The 22,194-nt window shown below is 48.2% G+C and overlaps 1 protein-coding gene across 4 annotated transcripts in view; it reads right to left on the bottom strand.

The window, feature by feature from the left end:
* The window catches only part of MED26 (mediator complex subunit 26), a 40,238-nt gene that overhangs the window by 7,668 nt on the left and 10,376 nt on the right, over window positions 1-22,194 (bottom strand). Inside the window, exon 2 of one of the 4 annotated variants that reach the window (XM_061421722.1) lies at window positions 14,082-14,214. The exons of the other annotated variants lie outside the window; for them this stretch is intronic. The gene's annotated coding sequence lies outside the window, so the exon portion shown is untranslated. The remainder of the gene's footprint in view (window positions 1-14,081; window positions 14,215-22,194) is intronic. 4 annotated transcript variants of the gene reach the window in all.

The raw sequence follows: 22,194 nt of genomic DNA, 5'->3' as shown, positions 1-22,194 counted from the left end.
GAAAGGCAACAGAAGCCTAGTGCTCACCATGCAGCTGAAGATGGAGGAGAGTGGCTTTACACTAGCCTGGCACGGGGCCTGCCCACCATACACAGCCCAGCTGGTGCTTTACTGGGGGGGCTCCCAGACACCACCAGGCTGGTGACAGCCTCCCATCCACATACTCTCATCAACCTGCCACAGTGGGAAAATGGACAGGTTACAGAGTTCCTGGTAGCCACACAGGGTGGCTTCGTGCCCAGAGCACCAATGGATGATGGTCTCTGGGCTGCCTCTGTCTCCCACCTAGGGTGCTCTAGAGCTGAGAGGTCTCCAACAGCAGGGCCTTCAGCCCATCCCCAGTGCTTGCCCTGAGCTGCAGACCACTTGGTAAATGACAAAGGCACTGCAGTCTCCCTGCCAGGGCCTGAAATGACACACACTGAGGTGGGACTCACCCCGCCTGTCTAGCCAGCCCGTGAGCACACTGTGGCCCTGCACCTATGCAGCACAGCCCACACCAACTCCTTCAGGGGCTTAAAGCCCACCAGGTCAGTGGTAAAAGCTAGTTCACTTTAAAACCAGCCATGTGGAAGTCACACTTTTTTTTTTTTTTTTAAGCAGAATAGTCTAGACTAGAATTTACAAAAACCAATTAGCTCAAAAGGCTTTGGAACTGTTCATCAGCAAGCAAGCTGTCCTTCCAAACCAAAACACGACACAGATGGCACCCAGAAGCAAGCAAACCTCGAGCTTTTTGACGTGCTGAGCATTCTAAGGTCATCCTTGGCTGAGTCACCATGCCCTGCCAGCCCCATGGCAGGTGTCAGTCGTGTTTGCTGAGGGTGTGCACGCTGGTGAAAGGGGCTTTGCCAGGCGAGTGTGTGTCTGTGATTTGGTCCCAGCCTCACTCTTCAGCCACAGCAAGTCTTCCCGCTTCTGATGAACTTTACACGTTCCCAAAACGGGTGCCGTTCTGTGACTCAAACTGCCTCTACCACAAGTCAGTGCAAGAGGTGAGCCTGGTGGTGACCAGCGTGTGTCCCACCCGACTTTCCCGAGTGAGGAAAACAAGTCGATGTGCCTTGAGTCTACCTCTCAGCTCTGCAAGGTGCAGCCTCCTGGCCCCGCTCTGCCTTGCTCTGTCCCACAGCCAGGCAGGCGCCAGGGGAACCTTCCTCAGGCAGATGCCCTGTCAGCGCCCTGCCTGGCTTTCAAAGGCGCCTCCTTCTGCCAGGACCCCATGGGAACCTCACACCCACAGGAGCTAAGTCACTCTCATTCACGGCTGCTGAGAGGAAGAGCGACACTGGGGCGGGGGCTGTGTCTCAGCCGCAGTCGCCAAGCTCACCACTTGCAAAAGCACAAAAGCACTTCCTCATCAGTGGGGCCCATCTGCTCCCCGGGAGCGTCCACAGCTGGAGGGTGGCCGCTGCCTGCGTGGCCCTGCCTGCTGTACACTCACAGCCCACAGAGCACCCGTGGCCAGAGCAGCCGACTGCAGCTGCGACTTGGCCCAGGAAGCCGGCAGAGAACACTGCCTGCACCTCATGAGCAGCCCAGGAAGAGGGAGCCCAGGGCCGCTACCATGAACGGCGGCCAACCAGGGGACCTCTGTGAGAGGCTTGCGGAGGTGAGAGAGGCTTGCAGACAAAGCGGGGGACGGGGGGGAGACCAGCACTTCTCTCCACAGTGCTGGCCCTCAAGCCCTTCTCTCAGCTGTCCCAGCAGCGCTTCCCAACAAAACCACAAGCTTCAGCTCTCCTGACCTCTGAATCAGGTCAACGCACAATTCCTGTTGTAACTTGGCCCTTTCAGAGAGTGTAAGAGCTCTCAATGTGTCGTATCTGGGAGTTGGTTCATTCCTACAGTTTGCAGTTGCAAAGTCAGAAAGCCAAGCAGAGTGTTTTCTATCTGCATCCATGCTTGCAGAAGGGTCCGGTTGTCAGTGCCTGTGACAACATACAGCACACCATGTGGGTTCCTCCCTCCCAGCCGTGCTCTCATGGAAACAGCCAGTAAGAATACCAGCTGTGTAAGACGAAACGTCCGATGCCCGTGGGAGGGGCACACAGTGCTCGGCCCACATACACCCAGAATACCGGCAACCCCAAATGAGAACCAGCCAGCTTTTCAGGAAGCGATGGGGCCAGCCTCCGAGAGAAGGCTGAGTGAAGCCGCAAGGGGACGGCAGGGCACTCCCGCACTGCAGTGAACCCTCCTGGCACTCGGGCCGGGCAGAGAAGCAGCCGGGCCGGACCTGGCTTCCAGTGCCGGCCCAACCAAGACTTGAAGCAAGACCAGCCACCAACCCGAGCCCAGCTCTCCTTCCAGGAGTCAGGAAGCCTGCGTGGAATGTTGGGAAATTCACAGATCATCTGTAGACATTGAGGCACGCTGACTACCCTCTAGGGAGACTGTGCCCACGGGGGTCAGGCCAAGCTGGTCCTATCCACTGCCCACCAGGCCATTCTGTGGTTTCTAAGATCCTTTCAAGACAGCACAGTGCCCAATGTGGCATGCCAAGAGTCTGCCAGTCTGCTCACTTGGGCTGCTATGGGAGTCCTGAGAACAGGGGAGAGCCTAAAATTTCCCTCAACAAGGCACCAAACACAGGCCAGGGAGATAATAGGAAGGGCTGGTTACGGCCCAGTGTTGAGGCATGGGTAGAAATGGCCGAAGGCAAGGACAGAAGCAACAGGTGAGGCACTGCAACTGAGGCTGAACTGAGCCGCCAGGAACACCATGGTGGCAACACCCAGCAGGCTCCTTTACGACATCTGAAGGACTATGGAGAAGAAAGCCAAGGCCGTACCCCTTCTCAGAGGGCCTCAAGCCCAAACTAGCCCCAGAACCTGAGGCTGCACCGCTGACGACCAGGCTGCCTGGGGTAAGCACTGAGGGTGAGTCACGGACATGCGACAGACACGCAGCCCTCACCTTCCTGGGTACTCCACACGGGGTCACCATGTCTGTTCTGAGAGCAGAGTAACAGGAACTGCCAGTGCCACAGCAGATACATCACTTGGCAAGTCACAGGTTAGGTATAGAGGAGCCCTCGTCTCCTTCCACAGAACAGGATCTGAGATCTGCAAACTCACCAGGCCCTAAAGGTAACTGAGGGTTGGGTGAGCCTGTCCTACGTGATACAACAGCCACCAGGCAGGACACAGCCTAATGGGCTGCACCACACACTCCAGGGCAAAAAGCATGAGCGAACACTGCACACAGGAGGTGAGCAGAGAGCTCCGAGCCCACCCACCTAGCTCACTCAGTCATTCCTTCAGCCACGAAGTGGGAGGATGACAGAAGTGTTCTACAGGCTCCTGGGAGGGGAACAGGAGACACACATGAACACCCAGGACCTGGCCTGACTGGCTCACAGTAAGCACTCAAGAAAGGGGATCACCACGGAGCCGTCATGGGACTACACTTGAGAGGGGTCAGGTTCAAGGCCACCTCTTTCCCCCACCTGCTGCCCTGAGCTTTGTGTGGAACCAGAAGACCAGCAGTGGGTGTGGGGACTTTCTCAGTGGGCATTCCTGCAACAGGGGAGGCATTCCTGCAACAGCCGCTGTGGAGAAAACCAAGGACATCATCACGTGGAGCAGGAAGGGAAGTCTGTGCATGGTATCAAACACCATGTAAGGATGAACATTCACACCCCAGGACCCAGCAAATCCTACTCTGGGGTAGGGACCAACAGAAACCTGAGCGCATACATGTCGAGAATGGTCAGGGCGGCCGTATTCAGAACAGTCCCATCTGAAAACCATCCACATGGCCACCAACACTAAACAGATGATGAAGTCACGATCCAGCTGTTCAATGTCAAATGAAGACAGTACTGCTATACATAACATCGAAGATAAAACCTCAAAACAAGTCGAATGAAAGACTGGAAGCTCAAAAGCTGGCAAAATTTGTCCATGGTGACAGAAGTCAGGGGAATTGGGGGTGGGGAGAGGCTAGGAGAGGGAAGAAGAATGGCTTCTGGGGAGAAGCTCTATTCCATGACCTTGGTGGGAGTTACTGGGGTATGTTCACTTCACAAACACGCACTGAGATATAAACTTAGAACTTACGCACTTTTCTGGGTATATGCTATACTTTTAGGAAAAACTGGTCTGAGAAGCCATCCCATCCTAGAAACAGATGCCAGAGCTACTGGAGTTGAAGAGGAGGGAGAGGTACTGTCAAGCCAGCCCCTTGCCCCCCATATGGGGGGCAAAGACCCTCTGAGGGTCCCATAGAACAAGGTCTGAGAACGTGGACCAGGAGCCCAGGCTGCCTCTGAGATACCCAGCATGTGCTATGTTTCACAGCTCACAGAGAAAGGCATCCACACCACTCCCACCCCGGGCAGAGGCCAGTCCGGGGAAAGCAAGGGCATTCTGAAGGCTCTACAGCAGGAGCACTGAGCAGGCCAGTGTTCCCAGGAAGGAGCAAGCTCTTCAGTTACTGAAGAGAGGCAGGCAGGCAGTAACCACTACCTGGGCATCACCAGCTGGCACCCCGGTTAGGTGGGCCTCTGGCTCCTACCACTTAGGTTCTCTCCTAAGAACACAGACCTCCAGAGGAGGTGTTATGCCACTTCCCCAACGAGGAAGCCAGGGTGCCCGTTATACACCTGGCCACAGTTTCAATACTAACCTAACCTTCTAATCCTGTGCAGTTAGCCCATGTCTGCCTCCACTCAATGGGCCACCAGCAAGTCGTATTGATGCCAGGAACAGAGAGCTGGCTCAAGGGAGGACAGTGCAACAAATCAGATAAGGGAAATTCCACATGCCTACACCAGGAATGAAGACAGAAAACAAAGACTAAAAATTAAAGTGGGGAAGGCAGATTAACATTCAAAAACCAATGTAATCCTTTTCTAAAAAGGAAAAGCCCATGATCATTTCAACAGATGTAGAAAAAAAAATTGACAAAATTGAACATCCATTCCTGATGAAAACTCTCAGCAAGCCAGGAACAGAAGAGAACTTCCTTGGCCCAGCAACACCCACAGCAAACATCACACCTGGTGGCGAAGAGTCGAATGCTTTCCCCCAGGAAAAGGCACAAAACCAAGGATGTGTGTCACCACTTCCACTCATTTTTGTCAGGAGATTCCACGTAGTTCAATAAGGCAAGGGAAAGAAAAGGAAGAAAGAAAAAGAGGGAGGGAGGGAGGAAGAAAAATCCATCTAGATTGGAAAACGAGAAGTAAAGCTGTCTTTATTCATAAATAACAGAACAGTCTATATGGAAAATCTTAACACAAATTCTACAAAAAAAGTGAGTTTAACAAGGCTGTAAGATATAAGTTCAATATAAAATTCTATGATATTCCTATACGCAAGCAACAAACATTCAGAAATTGAAAAATTTTAAACCAATTCTATTTACAACAGCAATTAAAAGTATGAAGAACTTACAGATAAATTTGACAAAAGGCCTCAACACTGAAAACTACAAAACAGGGCTGAGAGACATTAAGAGGGGCATCCGTTAATGCAAAGATGGCTGCTGTCTAGTCGCTAAGTCGTGCCTGACTCTTGTGACCTCCATGGACTGCAGCCTGCCAGGCTCTTCTGTCCATGGGATTTCCAAAGCAAGAATACTGGGGTGGGCTGCCATTTCCTACTCCTGGGGATCTTCCTGACCCAGGGATCCAACACGCGTCTCCAGCATCAGCAGGCAAATTATTTACCACTGAGCCACCAGTGAAGCCCAATGGAAAGATATACCAAGACAATAGCTTGGAAGAGTTGATATTGTTAAGATGTCAGCTCTCCCCCAAACTGATCTATAGATTCAATGCAATTCCAAATGGAATTCCAGCAGGGTCTTTGGGAGAGATTGACAACTTGATTCTAAAATTTATACGGAAACACAGAGTTCCTAGAAAGGTAACAAACTTGGAAAAAAAGAAAACTGGAAGCCCGTATTACAAGCGTGGTACTGGTGCAAAGACAAACTGACCAGATCAATGGGACAGGACAGTCCTTTAACAAACCCACACGTGGGCAGCCAGCCGACGCTTAACAAAGATGGTAAGGCAATTCAGGAGTGAATGAGTAATCTTTCAACAAACAATGCTGGAGTAACTGGGTAGCCATAGGCAAAAAACAACACTGAAAGAAAACATCAAACCTTGACCTCTATCTCACAAGATACACAAAAATTAACACAAAATAGATCATAAACCTAAGAGTGAAACTACAGAATGTCGTCTTTTCTACAGAAGAAAACAGGAAAATCTTAGTGACTTTGGGTTTAAAAGGCAAAGATTTTAGTAATAATACACAAAAAGCACAAACTACAGAGAAAACAAACTGAATTTCATCAAAATTGAAAATAATTTGCTCTTCAAAACATGACACTGCTATGAAAATGAAAAGGCAAGTCACAGACTGGGAGAAAAGATACACAAATCATGTATCTAAGAAAGGACTTGTCTCTAGAATATATAAACACCTCTTTCAATAATTACACAAAGAACCCAAGGGAGGGAGGAAATGGGCAAATGATGTGAACAGATATTCAAATCTTTCACCAAAGAGATATGCATGGCAAACACAAATACTTCAAGAGATACTCAACCTTATTAGTCATAGTGAAAGTCGCTCAGTTGTGTCCGACTCTGCGACCCCATGGACTATACAGTCCATGGAATTCAGGCCGGAATACAGCAGTGGGTAGCCTTCCCTTCTCCAGGGGATCTTCCCAACCCAGGTCTCCCGCATTGCAGGCGGATTCTTTGCCAGCTGAGCCACAAGAGAAGCCCAAGAATAGCCTACCCCTCCTTCAGCAGCTCTTCCTGACAAATTCAAATTAAAACCATCGTGAGATATCACTATACACCTATTAAAATAGCTAAAGCTAAAAAGACTGACCATACCAAGTGATCACCAAAGTGTGGGACAACTGATACTCTCATACACTGCTGGTGGGTGGGGTGGCAGTATAAAATGGTATAATCACCTCGGAAGACATTCTGACAGATTATTAAGCAACCCAAAAGTCCATCAACACATGTATGATAAATTTTAGGATACTCATAAAATGAAACATTACTTAGCAACAAAAAAGAACAAACTATTGATATACACAACATGCATGAATCTCAAAATAAGAAGGAAAGAAGAGCCTAGATTAAAAAAAAAAAAGAGTACATGATTTTACAAAATTCTAGCAAAGGCAGATTAATCTACACTGACTATAGATTAGCAGTTGCCTAGGGATGGGGGTGGGCTGAAGGGAAGATTACAATGGGACAAGAAAAACTTTTGGAAATATGTTTAATACCATGATTGTGATGATGATTTTTCAAGTGTATTCACAGATCAAAATATATCCGATTGGGTACTTTAAGTGTGCACAGTTTATTATATGTCAATTATACCTCAATAAATTTGTGAAATGACTATGGAGGCAGATGACAGATGCAACAGGTCCTGGAAAAAAAGGAGAGGGCGGGAGGCAAGAGAAGGCAGGCTTCTTTGTTGGAGGTTAGCTCCCCCTGGGGTGGAGGGCGCAGCATGAAGGCCCTTCTCCCTTTAGGAAAATGAAGAAGGCTGTCATGCCCAGGCCTCTCACGGGTATCATAAGGCCTGTGTGACAAAGGCACGTGTGTATGATGCACTCCTCATAACAGACTGCGCTCCAGTCTGCCTAGGCATTATCTCAATCCATATGCGCTGTGCCCCCCCCCACCCCACCCATTCTGCTTGCCCTGCAACACCTGTGCACCAGCAGACTGCACAGCCTGCCTGCGGGCCGGGAAAAGGCGCAGCAAACGCGCTGTGGCTGGAGCTGGGTGCCGGTGTCTTACAGGTTGTGAAATGACAGGCTCACTAGCTCCCCGGGACTGAGCTTCAGGACACGTGCTCTCCTCAGCCTGCCTGTGGGGTTCTGTCATCCTTCAACTGGAGACCCTGGCAAGGGAGCCAAACTCCTGTCCTCACATGGGAAAGGCCAGTGGCCACAAACATCTACAGAACGTCTTAGGTAAACAGCAGTCTGTTCTCCTCTCCAACAGGTGGTGTGAGTGATAACCTATTTCCATCCTCCTGACGAGAAAACAGCCTCTGAGCATCTGACAGCTTCTTTCTCCCCCTCACTCTTCAGTCTTCTCCAATGTATTAAGCTCCTGGGCATGAAAATGTCTGAAATCCTGCCCTCCCCCTCCCCCGAGACAGCTGAGCTAGACCCTTACTACTCTCAAGCGTGAGTGAATGAAGGACAGATAGATAAATGAAGTCCCACCTTACTGTCCTCAACAGCTGGCACTGTGTTAAGCCAATGTTATAAACCTCTCAGGGGTCTCCCTCTGTAGCAAGCGGGGATCTGCAGTCACCAAGTTAGCATCTGGAAAGCAAACAGGCCTTTCCTGTTGCCAGCTGTCACCTGCACCAGCCGCCCCACAAGGGTCACAGGGAACAGGGAGGTGACTCTCAGTGCCGCTCACACACAGCCCCATGGAAGACAAGAGGAAAAGCACCATGCCTGGGTGGCCAGCAGAGGGAAGGCTGGGACAAGAGCAGCAGAAGGCTATGACCAGGGTTGCCACGTTGGTCAGTAGGACCCAATGGCTTTGGGGAGAGTCTTCTATTTTAAACACAATGGTCCTAGAAGTTACCACAATGACAAAGATTTTTTCCAAATTACCTTGGCCACCATGAAATGATTCCAAAGGATTACATAAACAGGGGGAAGGAAAGCCAGGTGAGGTTTTTGCGAAGGCAACATTAAAGCAATGGGGACGTCGAACACCACAATCCAGTGTGCTAATGCAGTGACGGCAAGATCTGCGAGGTGGTAGCCCTGCCTGACATGCAGCTGAGCGGAAGGCTGCTGGCAGAAGATTAGGGCGCAGGGGAGGACCTCGACGGCTCCCGAAGCCATCTACTACCAAAAGCCAAATCAACTGCTTCCTCCCAACCTTCCCTGATGGGGACCCTTGGGAAAGCCTGACCACTCAACAGTCGTCCCCACTGGGCTGGTGTGGACCCCATCAGCACCATCTGCCTCACCCCAAACCACCTGCATCCCACAGGGGAAGGGTGGTAAAATTGATCCCGAGGATGAGCACCTACCCCATGGCTGAATGTCAGAGGACAGCCCTGCAGCGAGACATGACATCCCAGTCATCAAACATTTGAGGCAAGGTGGGACCCAGCTCCAGGAGAAGCACCACAGCAGCTTTTCCTTGCTTTAAATGTACCAGGCAAAGAACACTGAGGAGAACTGGGAACACAGAAGACTTCGCTTTTTACTGTATTTCCCTCAGTATATAATTTTTCTATTATTATTTTCTCACTACTTTAAACCAGTTTTTTAAAACTTTTTAAAAAAGTTTATTTCTTCCCTTTTCTGTAGCCACCATTACAGGTGGATACCAAACAGAACTGACAAGGCAACTAGGTGAAGAAACAGCACAAGTTTTCACTAAAACTTACATTAACACTGAAACGGAAATTGAGAGAGAGGTCTAACTGGGCCTCCCAGGTGGCGTTAGTGGTAAAGAACCTGCCTGCCAATGCAGGAGACTGAAGAGATGCAGGTTCAATCCCCGGGTTGGGAAGATGCCCCGGAGGAGGGCATGGCAACCCACTCCAGTATTCTTGCCTGGAGAATCCCATGGACAGAGGAGCTTGGCGGGCTATAGTCCATGGGGTTGCAAAGAGTCAGACATGATTGAGCATGCAGGCTGTCAACGCACCCAAACTGCTCTGCCCAGGTAAGTTTTCACCAAAGTCGGGGACCTTTCAGCCCTGCCTTGCCTCATCTCTTGGACCCTGGGCAGATCCTGACATCCCTCTGCATTCAAGACCTCTACATCCTCCTCTCAGAGCTCTTCAAGGCACAATCTCAGTCCCTTTCCTTCTCTCACCGCACTTCTCCACTGCCTGAGTAGTCCCACCCCCAGGCAGCATCACAGCTGCATCTGGGGCCCAGGCATCACCTCTGGATGCACTTAGAGGCACTTGTGCACCTGACAGGTACTGACGCTTTCTAAGCACCACCGGCTGACTCCACTGCTCCCCGCCCTCACAGAAGTGGGCTAGGACCCTTGGTGCAGGCAAGCCTCCCTTTCTCTCACCTCCAAATAAACCCACTCACACTAGCCCCATTAGACATATGTTCTTTTTTAAAAATGTATTTGTTTTTAATTGAAGGATAACTGCTATACAATACTGTGCTGGCTTCCGCCATCCATCAACATGAATCAGCCATAGGTATACATATGTCCCCTCCCTCTTGACCTCGCCCCCACCTCCCTCTCCATCTCACCCCTCTAGGTGGTCACAGAGCACTGGGTTTGAGATCCCTGCGTCATGCAGCAAATTCCCACTGGCTGTCTATTTTACATACGGTAATGTATGTTTCAATGCTACTCTCCCGATTTGCGCCCCCTCTCCTTCCTGCCACGTGTCCACAGTCTGTTCTTTATGTCTGAGTCTCCACTGCTGCCCTGCAAATAGGTTCATCAGTAGCATCTTTCTAGATTCCATACCTATGCATCAATAGACAGTATTACTTTTCTCTTTCTTACTTACTCCACTCTGTATAATAGGCTCCAGGTTCATCCACCTCATTAGAACTGACCCAAATGTGTTCCTTTTTATGGCTGAGTAATGTACGTGCCACAACTTCTTTATCCATTCAAGATGTTGATAGACATCTTGGGTTTCTTCCATGTCCTAGTTATTGTAAATAGTGCTGGGATAAATACTGGCGTACACGTGTCATTTTCAAATATGGTTTCCTCAGGATATATGCCCAGTAGTGGGATTGTTGAGTCATATGGTAGTTTTGGAGAAGGAAACAGCAACCCACTCCAGTATTCTTGCCTGGAGAATCCCAGGGACGGGGGAGCCTGGTGGGCTGCTGTCTATGGGGTTGTACAGAGTCAGACATGACTGAAGCGACTTAGCAGCAGCAGCAGCAGCAGCAGCATGGTAGTTTTATTCCTAGTTTTTAAAGGAATCTCAATACTGGCTGTATCAATTTACATTCCCATCAACAATGCAAGAAGGTATCCTTTTCTCTACACCCTCTCCAGCATCTGTTTGACGATGGGCAGATCTGACTAGTACGAAGCGATACCTCACTGTAGTTTTGATTTGCATTTCTCTAATAATGAGTGATACTGAGCATCTTTTCATGTGTCTATTAGCCATCTGTACGTCTTCCTTGGAGAAATGTTCGTTTAGGTTTTCTGCCCACTTTTTGACTGGGTTGTTTGTTTTTCTGGTATTGAGTTGTATGAGCTACTTTGCATTTTGGAAATTAATTCTTTGTCAGTTGTTTCATTTGCCATTATTTCCCCCCATTCTCAGGGCTGTCTTTTCACCTTGTTTATAGTTTCCTTTGCTGTGCAAAAGCTTTTAAGTTTAATTAGGTCCCACTTGTTTATTTTTGTGTTTATTTCCATTATTCTAGGAGGTGGGTCATAGAGGATTTTGCTGTGATTTATGTCAAGTAGTGTATTGCCTATGTTTTCCTCTAAGAGCTTTATAGTTTCTGGCCTTTCATTTAGCTCTTTAATCCATCTTGAGTTTATTTTGTGTATGGTGTGAGGAGGTGTTCTAGTTTCATTCTTTTACATGGAGCTGTCCAGTTTTCCTAGCACCACTCACTGAAGAGGCTGTCTTTTCTCCACTGTATAATCTAAGGCATGTCTTCTTTGGATCCTGATTTCAACCCTGATACGGTGAACCTGAGCTTACCTTCTAGCCAACTTGTGACGGTTGCTTTGTCTGAGCACGCCTAAATCCAGCCCCATAACTGACCAGGCTCAGTGATGAGGACCTGAGGCTTGATGGTGCCCAAGCTCCTCACCCTCAGTTCTGGAGTTTTCCTCCACCCACTCTGGTCTTCCTTTCCTCTGAGAACATCTTCTAGGCCACTACCTACATCACTCTTGAACCCCAACAGCCCCAGGAGGCAGATAACAACAATATGGCTCAGGTCTGACCTCAGAGGCTAAGTTCTGCCTTAGTCCCTCAAGCCACAACCAGCCTGGGCCACGGCAATGTTTCTCTGGGTGACTTTCCTGCTCTTATCCAGAGTTTGCAACAATTATGTAGTTGAAACTGCATCACAGATACTGGTTTTTCTTTTTTTCATTGAACACTTCTTCCTGTTGCTGCATACTCTTCATAATGATCTTAACAGCTAAACATCCCATTTATGCGTCATAATTTCCTTGACTTTCTCCACTGCTGGGCATCCCATCTCCTTCTGGGCTCTCCTACTGCAACCAATGTTGTAATGATCATCTTCACAACTTCCTTATCTCATTTTTCCCTAAGAAATAAATTCAGGTGTTCAACTCTGCCCCAGGGGTCCAAATACTTTTATGGCGACTGGTACTGCCTCAACTGGTTTTCACTCTCACCCTGGGCAATGCAATGACCCCACTACAAAGAGGAGGAAGAAAGCAGAGCCAAATCTGCTGTACCCTGCACAGGGTCCTGAAGAGGCAGGCCCAGCTGTCTGGCAGACTGGACTCAGATGTCAGGGCTGTTATCTTTTCCTGCCTTCGTCACCTATTCCATGACTCCACCAGCAGGAAGGGAGAGAGCACCCAGTGCACACAACTCTCCAGGACCAGCACTAAGGCTGCTCTGCCCCCCGCCGCGCCCCCCCCCCCCACCAACTCCAAGGCTGCTGAGAAGACAGGTGAGGATCAATGGGACCGTCACTCTACCTGGGGAGATCAGCTGGGATAGAAGCAAATATGGCATTAATCTTGCTGAAACCTAGAGCAATTTTTACAGCTCAGTGGTGAGATTATCAAGAGTAACTGAGATCTGCCAGGAGAACACAGCCAGAAGACAAAGCTGCCACTTCCGAGGAGAAAGGTGCCCTGCATACAGAGATGGAATGGCTGTCTCCAAAATCAGGAAAACCGTGGACGTGGGAGCCAAAACCATTCAGATTGCATACTGAAACAGCTGCAGCTCACAGAGAGAAGACACCAGAATTCATTCAGTGGCTAAGCATTTACCAGGAAAATCAAAATGTGTTTGTGCTGAGGAGGAACTCAGGGAGCAGGGGGAGCTGGAGAGACTTACAGTCATGGCAGGGAAGAAAGGAGACTGACAAGGAAACAGGACAAAGTGACTGTATGCAAAGCTATGAAGAAAATCACCAACGCGACACACTAGAGGAAGGCTTCCTCCCAAGCCCTGGGCCAAGAGAGGTGGTCACCCCAGCCTGGAGTCCCAGAGAGAACCCAGGGAAGCAAAGGGTCTGGAGCAGAATGCTGGACCCAAACCATCTTCAGAATAGCTGGCCTCCAAGACACTCCAACCAAGAGAACCATCCCAGGAGTCAGTTGCAAAGGCACTGACGCCATCTTGGACAAGGAGCCTGCGGCCCGCAGCCCAGATCCAAGCAGGACAGGGGTAGGGTCTCAACCCCAGAGTGTGCTGCATTCAGCTCTCGCCAGCCAGCACTCAGGAACCTTGGGAGCCAGCTGTTATACACAGCCACTGTTAAAACATGCGATGATCAATCACTTGTGGTACAGTGGATGAGACTCCATCTGCCAACGCAGGGGACACGGGTTCAATCCCCGGTCCAGGAAGATTCCACATGCCTCAGAACAACTAAGCCCATGTGCCACAACTACTGAAGCCTGCGTGTCTAGAGCCCGTGCTCCGCAACAAGAGAAGCCACTGCAGTGAGAAGCCTGTCACTACAACGAAGACCAAAAAGAAAGTAAGTAAATTTTTAAAGAAATGCTACAATAAGGGAGTGGTTGGGACTGCCAGCTGAAGGCTGCTGTGGGCAGGCAGTTATCTCCTGCCTGGTAGCATTCTAAATTTTCTAGAAAAGTCACATATCTGGATTTTTGTAGGAAACCTCCATTTGTATTTTTGTGGCTAATTACAGTTTTAAAAATACTGTACTAGGAGATGTCACAAATCCTTGAGCTCTACCCAGCTCACAAATCACCTCTACTTATGCTCAGTGTCAGGTAGACCGCAGACGCTAAGAGCGATAAAACTGCACAAGCAGGCCTGTGTGTCGGGTGGACATGACATGTATTAACTCAGTGAATCCTCAAAACCACCCCGGGAGATAGGTATTACTACTACCTCTCATTTTCCGCATAAGCACAGTGAAACTCCAAGGTGTTAGGTAACTCGCCCAAGGCCACACAGTCACGGAGCCAGATCAAGTCCAGGCAGTGTGGCTCAAGTTGGTGCTTGTAAGCTTTATTTCTAGTTCCTGAAAAACAAAGGCACCAACATGCATAACAGAGACAGTGTCTAAGGGAGTAGGGAGGAATGAGTTCAGAGCTCCTCTGACAAACACTCTGGTGAAAATAGATATCACTTGAGATGTTCCTCTGAGCAGCAAGGATGGATGTCACCTCTGCGTTACTTCTGTTGTATTCCTGGGGTCTGGGGTGACTACTATCCTAGATCACTTGAGTTCCTATCTGTTTTATAGCACATGTCCTGGATTTAACATTTTTTAAACAAAGTTTTAGAATTTCATTAAGACTAGCTTTTAAGTGGAATCTTTATTGCTTCTTAATTTATGGTTTAAAAATGTGTAACGTAATTTACTTTAGCACTCCCTTTCACTTCTACGGGATATCTTCATTTGGATAGCTTTTTTTGTTTTTAATTGATGTCTAGTTGATTTACAATGCTGTGTTAGTTTCAGGTATTCAGCAAAGTGATTCAATGTTAAAAAGGCTGAAAGAGACAAATATCATGATATCATTTGTATGTGGAATCTAAAAAGTGATGCCAATCAATTTATTTACAGAATAAAAACAATTCACAGACATAGAAAACAAACTTACAGTTGCCAAAGGGGAAAAGGGGAGGGATAAATTAGGAGTCTGGGATTCATTTACACTATGACATAAAATAGGTAAGCAGCAAGGACCTACTGTATAGCATAGGGAACTATACTCATATTCTGTAATAATCTATAGCGGAAAAGAATCTGAAAAGGGATATATGTGTATGTGTGTGTGTGTAAAATTGAATATAACTAAATCACTCTGCTGTACACTTGAAATTAACAACACTATAAATTAACTATACCTCAATTTTAAGTGTAACGATTTTTTAAATTTGAAAACAAAGGTGATGAAATACTCATTTTTCCCCCACAGTTACTATTATTTGGGGCTTCCTAGGTGGCGCTCATGCAAAGAGTTGACTCATTGGAAAAGACTCTGATGCTGGGAGGGATTGGGGGCAGGAGGAAAGGGGGATGACAGAGGATGAGATGGCTGGATGGCGTCACTGACTCGATGGACCTGAGTCTGAGTGAACTCTGGGAGTTGGTGATGGACAGGGAGGCCTGGCGTGCTGCGATTCATGGGGTCGCAGAGTCAGACACGACTGAGCGACTGAACTGAACTGAAATGAGGTGGCGCTAGTGGTAAGGAATCCACTTGCTAATGCGGGTTAGATCCTTGAGCTGGCAAGATCCCCTGGAGAAGATAATGGCACCCCACTCCAGTATTCTTGCCTGGGAAATTCTATGGATAGAGGAGCCTGGCGGGCCACAGTCCACAGGGCAGTGAAGAGTCGGACACCGCTGAGCACAGCATTATTATCTGGGTTTTCGAGTTTGTTCATGACTACCATATCTTGGCCATGTCTACTACTGCAACATGTCTTCCCAACTTCACGTTGGGTGACATCATGCTAGTAGCTTGAAATCAGACACAGTGAAAGTATTTATACCATGGAAACCGGCAAACACTACAAATCAGGGCTTGATTTATTCTCAAGTTGGTGGCCTCTGTAGAGTCCTGGGCTGCATCCAGACCACTGCCTGTTTTCGTAAAGAGTTTTAAAAGTTTCATTTTATATATTTTTTATTGAAGTGAAATTCACATAACATAAAATCAGCCATGTAAATAAAGTTTTAATGGAATACAGCCATGTTTGTTTGTTTACAAATTATCTGTGGCTGCTTCTGTGGTATGCATAAAGGCGGAGTTGTGACAGAGACGGTATGAGCTACAAAGCTGAACTGAAAATATTTACTATCTGGTCCAGAAACAGCTCACCAGCCCCTGGGATTTAGACTTAAGGAAATACTGATTATGCAGATTAAACTTCAAAGTGTGCCGCCGGTAGGAACAGCACAAACAACTGAGGAAATATTCTTCCAGTATTTGAAAACTATTATCTGATTTTGCAAAGATATTACTTCACTCACTAACATAACAATTATCAGTCAATGTTCATGTCAAAATTAAACTCTTAAGTTGACTATGGATACAAAACTTCAACAAAATACAAGCAAAGCAGTCTGGGTGAAACAACTGGCTACATCGAACTGAAAATAAAGTGTTGTGTTTCATGATTACTTGTAAACTGTCTGCTACCTATCCTTTCTATGAGTATAATCATGTATGTACATATAAGGCATTTTTCCTGGAAAGCCAGCTGTCAAACATTTATAAGCACACCACATAGAGTAAATTAGAGTTCTCTATTACTTCAAAGTGCTTAAAATAAAGGCTGAATAAAACTAAAATCCATTTGCATTACTATAATTCAGCATAACATATAAATGAAAAGAGGAAAGAACCTGCATTCTTTAGATGCTAACTCTTATAAATTATGGCGTACTTAAAAAATGGTTCTAAGTTTTATCATCTCTGCAAGCAAACTGAACTTCTCCATGGTGATTATCAATGTCAAGGAAAAACAAAAAAACCCAGCTAACACATAAAAGTTGTGTTCAAGGACACAGTGCTCCCTTTTAGGAACATCAATAATGTTACTGGGAGATTCAATAAAGTTCAATATTCAGCACATCCCCTAACACTTTACACTTTATTTTTCTCAAAACTATACTGAAGAAACGAACTGCTCGCCCCTCATTCCCAGCTCCAGTTTCCCAGTGCCCTGCCTGGACACCCTATTTCCTATGTGTTTCGTGAACTGACAAGAGTCTGGAGACAGGCAGTGTGACAGCAGGGAGGGGAGGGGAGGGAGCTCTTTACAAAGGCTGGACAAGAGAAGCCTGAAGGAATCTGAGGTCAGATCTAGGGAGGTGTCCTACACAGCCATGAATGAGGGAGAGGGAAGTAGAAATGAGACAAGAAAGGAAAGAAGGGGCCAAGCCATACAGCACCTGTCATTGTTATTGTTCAGTCGCTAAGTCGTGTCCAACCCTTTGCAACTCCCCGGACTGCAGCACACCAGGCTACCCTGTCCTTCGCTATCTCCCGGAGTTTGCTTAGATTCATGTCCATTGAGTCGGTGATGCTATCTATGGTGTACTTATCTACGCCTCTGTAGGGCGTACATCTCACCCTCTGTCGCCCGCTTCTCCTCCAGCCCGCAATCTTTTCCAGCATCAGGGTCTTTTTCAATGAGTCAGCTCTTGGCATCAAGTAGCCAAAGTGTTGGCGCTTCAGCATCAGTCCTTCCACTGAAATTCTCGTTGATTGGTTTGATCTCCCTGCTGTCCAAGGGACTCTCAAGAGTCTTCTCCAGCACCACAACTCAAAAGCATCAATTCTTCATGACAATAGGAAAGGGGATGCCTGTTCTAATCACAGAGGATCTTAAGCCAATGGTGTGATCTGATATCAGTTTGGAAGGGGCAAGACAGAGAAAAGATGATGAAAGGAGAATATACATTTTGGTAGTAGAGTTACCTAAGTCATCTGTAGGATTTGCAGGTGGATTGGGCGCATTAAGGTAGAGAAAAGCGTGGCGCACAGATGACCCCAGGACTTGAACAGAGCCACAGCTACTGCGGCACTGACTGCAATGAGGAAAACTTCATACACGTCTTCTCTGTCCTGGTGGGCTGGACTCCTGTGCTCTGAGAGCATGAAAAGCATGATGGGTGGGCTTGACTGGGGTAAGGAGCTGCACACTCCTGTTCTGAACCTTCCAAAAAGGCACGAGAGAGAAAATAACCCTCTTCTCGCCGCTGGTTGCAGTACACAGAGGCCCCATGATCCACTCCACATCTTGATTGCTCTCAATAGTTTAAGTACTCTTCAGGCTAAATCAATCTACTTTTTCTTCTTCTTCTTCTTTTTTTTTAACTGTTTAATTGAAAAAAACAATAGGAAAAGCAAAAACAAAACCATTCCTATTGCCCCAATACAAATGCCTCCCATTTTACCCTAAGTTCTAGTTTTTGTGCCTTTCCTAGTTGTGCGATGCTGACCAAGAAAAAAAAAAAAAAGCCCCTTTTCTTCATCACGACAAAGCGTGTCCACTTCCCTGCCATCTTCAGGGTCAATCTCCACAGCTCTCTGCTGTCTGACTCAGTGGATGCACCATGTTTCCTAAGCCTCTCCCATGCCATTTAATTAATGATACTAACAATTACTATTGGATAAATATATTCACTAACATTGTTATTAAAAATGATCATGTATCTGTAAATAAATTTCCAAGAGTTAAAAAATGTCTAGATCAAAGGACATGACCAAAGCTACACCTCCTGTCAATAAGTATTTCTCAAAAGGAAGAAGTATGAAGTTTTCCTGGGTCCTGCCAGCGGGGCTGGGTGGGATGAGGGGGGAGAGTAGGAGATGTAAAATAGCAACAGGACGGTTTGACGCCCAGTCTTGCTTACCTGCCAATGCCATTTTACCTACATATTTGAGTATAAGGTATGCATTTCTCAGTTATTCATCACATTAGTATTTCCCTATCTGGTAATGTCTCTGGGAGGTTGTGACTGTTAGCTCTGAGTAAGTTCTCCACATTTAAAGAACACTGCTTCGTAAATTAGGCGATTTCACACACACAGAAATCTGTATTTTGATCCCTTCCCTCCCCTGGTCTGCACTGCAATATAGAGGGATTCGGAGAAGTTCAGGCAGGTGATAAGTCCGGTTGGGAGTTCCAACCCTAGCACTTCTTCTAAAGAAGTGTGTCTTTCCGTCTACAAGCCTGAGATTTTGTTCTACAACCAATTTCTTCCCACTTCCCCCCAGGGAGCTTTCAGAAATGTGCAAAATTATGCAATGTTGTCTGGTAACTGCTCACACTAAAACGAAGACTATCTTTGGGAAAAAATACCATCTGTGAAAACCAAAGTTAAATATCTACAAACTCATCCAGGAGGAAAACTGGCCCCAGCCCCACCCGTCAAGAAAAGCAGGGGTGGGGGCATGTACTTGCCTGTGTTCAGTGTCTCCGATGTACCCAGCGACTCCCTTGGGCATTACTTACCCTTTGGCGGGCAGGGCCTGTCTTCACTTTACAAGAGGACAGCAAGTCTGACAGACTGTCCGCAGTATCTGCTGCGATTTGCCCAGAGACAAGCACCGCAGAAACAGAGCTATATAGATTTGAACCCAGGTCTACCTCCAAAACCCCTGCATAGGAAATACTTTTCTATCTGCCCATCCATTCGTCTTTTTCATTTGGCGGGAGGCTCAGACAATTTTGCACCCATCAACCTGTAGTTAAGAAAAGGGAAGAAGGCTTTCTTCTCCAAAAGACAAGACCTCATGAATGGCACTGACACAGCTCAGAGGGCCCAGAGATACCAGAAAAACCAGGAGGTGCGAGGGGGTGGGGGTTGCCAGGAGGGGACGGGGGCTGTGCTCTGCACCCCTAAGCTACCCCATGCCCCATGTGGAAAAACACAGCAAAGGCCTCAGTTCTTACCCAAAGCACAAGGGATGAGGCCCAGAAGCGCACTGGCCAACTGAGGTAGGCATTAAAATTAAACCCACATCAGGCAGGTGCTCCCGAGGCACATGTGGCTGGGGTTGCCACATGCACGGGCAAGCAGAGACCATCTCCATCAGCACCAGTGCTCTGCCAGGAAGCAAAGAGCTCCACAGGGATTCTCACTGTCGCCTCCCCTCCTTGCAGAGGCTCTGAGGTCAGTTGTGCGGTGGCCAGCTACTTACCCTGGCTAAGCCTGAGTCTCATCTGTTAAATGGGATACTATCCATCACAGAGTGAGCGTACAATGAGTTGCTACTGTCCTGCTTCTGTTATAGTCCAAAGATAAAGTCCTTACAAACATACAACCCTTAAAAGATGACATCAAAAGACACTGAACACTTGGATTTGTTAAGTAGGGTTGCTTACTAGACTGACTGAGATTCAGTCCCTCCAGGCTGACTCCACCTGCAGGTCTATTACCCACTAATAGAATGAAAAATCCGCTCTCTGCTCCTTCCAGCTGCAAGGCCTCAGGTAAGAACAGGCTCCCTCACTCTTTTCCTTATCTTTACCACAGAAACAGCAGCAGCTCCCGCCCTCCTCTAGGTGACTAAGCCCAAGTCAGACATTGCACCAGGCACCTAACACACTCAACCCCTCAGGACAACACCGCCAGGTGATGGCACAACAGCCACACATCACAGGTAGAGAGACTGAGGCCCAGAGGCTTTAGGTGATTCACCCTGAGGCCACTCCGGCAGAAGCAACTGAGGAGGACCTGGAGCCACTGCTCTTACAGCACAGCAGGGCTTCAGGGTTCAGAACCCTCTTCCAGGGGGAGTCCAGGTGGCCCAAAGGAGAGAGGAGGTATGCGCACTCCTGGGTGGGGGGTTGGTGCTGGGACTGAGGGATCATCACACCACAGAGGAGGCTAGGCAAGTGCTGCCAGACCAAAACTGCCCACCTTCTCGCCTGTCCTGTTTCCAGCCTCTAGAATCTCCAGACTCCCTAAAACTGAGCGGCACACACAAGACACACTCAATGCCTGAGTGCTGACCATGCCACTATGGCTAGAAGGGAACTGACGCACCATAGGAGGACCCCAAACAGCTGAGGTCCGGAGAGGGCCAAACAGTCAAAGGAGAGGGCTGCCCTTTGGGGAACCAGCCACCCCAACCCCAATGCTTGTGAGCCAAGCAGCTGCCCTGCCCAGTCCCCACCAAACCTGAACTCTTTCTACCCTGAACCCAGCTTGGTGCTGCCAGATTAGGCAATGCTTGTGCTCACCCACAGCTTGAAATCAGAGATGGACCCACAGTAAGCTGGTCATCGGCCCTAAAAGAATTAACTATATGCAACAGCAAGAAAGGGACCAAAGCAGAAGGGGACACAGGCACGCCAGACAGGTTAAAGGTGGGCAAGATCAGACCAGGGTGCCAGGAAGAGAAGACAGTGCTCCTTGGACAGCTGGCAAGGGCCTTGCTGTGGGAGGAAAGCCACACCTTGAGCCCAGAGAAGCAGGTAGGAAGGAAAGAGAATGGAGGGCAGACTATCCAGGTGGGGGTGCAACAGCAGGTCAGGAGCTGACAAGCAGCTGAGAGAGGCTGGAGCAGGGCAGGAGAGAGGAGGCCAGAGACCAGACACTGTGCTCAGCTGGCTCTCTTGGTTGCAAGTGACAGAAAGGTCAGATCAAATAAATGGACTTCACCAAGAAAAGACGCCACCAACTCACCTAGGGCCAACTGAGCCCCGGCAACTTATTCCTCCCCATCCCTCTGGGCCAGTCTTACTCCTGGGCAGGCTGTCCTCATGCAGCAGACCCTAGCAGCAACCTGTTCACATCCTTCCCATTTAAGTCTCCCCCAAGTACCCCAGCAAAGCATTAAAACTTTCAAATGGTCACAGGTCCGTCCCTGAACCAATCACTGGCCAGGAAAGATGTAGCCCCATGACTGGCTAGACCTCAATCACCAAGCACCCTAAGGACGTCCACCAAGGGATGGAACCTGGGTGAGCTGCCCACCGACAAGTCTGTGAACTGTCAGCTACCACCCACACATCAAGACCCAGGATGCTTCAGGCCAGGGACCACAGCCCACTCTCAGTAGAGGATGTCCCACTAGCACATCCTCCAAGGAAAACTAAGGCTGCAAACCTAACTTCATCCAAAACTACATGGTGAACAGCAGAGTCACACTGCCATCTCAGTTCTGCCCAACTCTAAAGCCCAAGTTTTCCACCTGGAGAAAGACTGCCTTCTTCACTATGTCATCTACAGAGCTCCCATGCTACCCAGTCAGCCACATGGCCCCAACAGAGAGAGTGAAACATCCCAGTCTGTTTTTGAACACTCACTCTGGGGCTGGCACACACAAGAGCTGGATGCAGAAGACTGGCTGGGAAGAGGCTACATCTCCCTAAGGTCCCATTCACAGGAATGGGGCAACCAGGGGAGGCAGCCAGCAGAGCAGTCGATTGTGGCACCACCAACCAACAGCACAGCATGCCGAGGGCAGTAGCTGGCTGGCCTGCAAGCGCCCAGGGCTCACCGGAAACCATGGTGAGACATCTGCGG

The sequence above is a fragment of the Bos javanicus genome, chromosome 7 (assembly GCF_032452875.1).
Source record: "Bos javanicus breed banteng chromosome 7, ARS-OSU_banteng_1.0, whole genome shotgun sequence".
NCBI lineage: Eukaryota > Metazoa > Chordata > Mammalia > Artiodactyla > Bovidae > Bos > Bos javanicus.
This window is presented reverse-complemented; position numbering and strand designations above follow the sequence as displayed.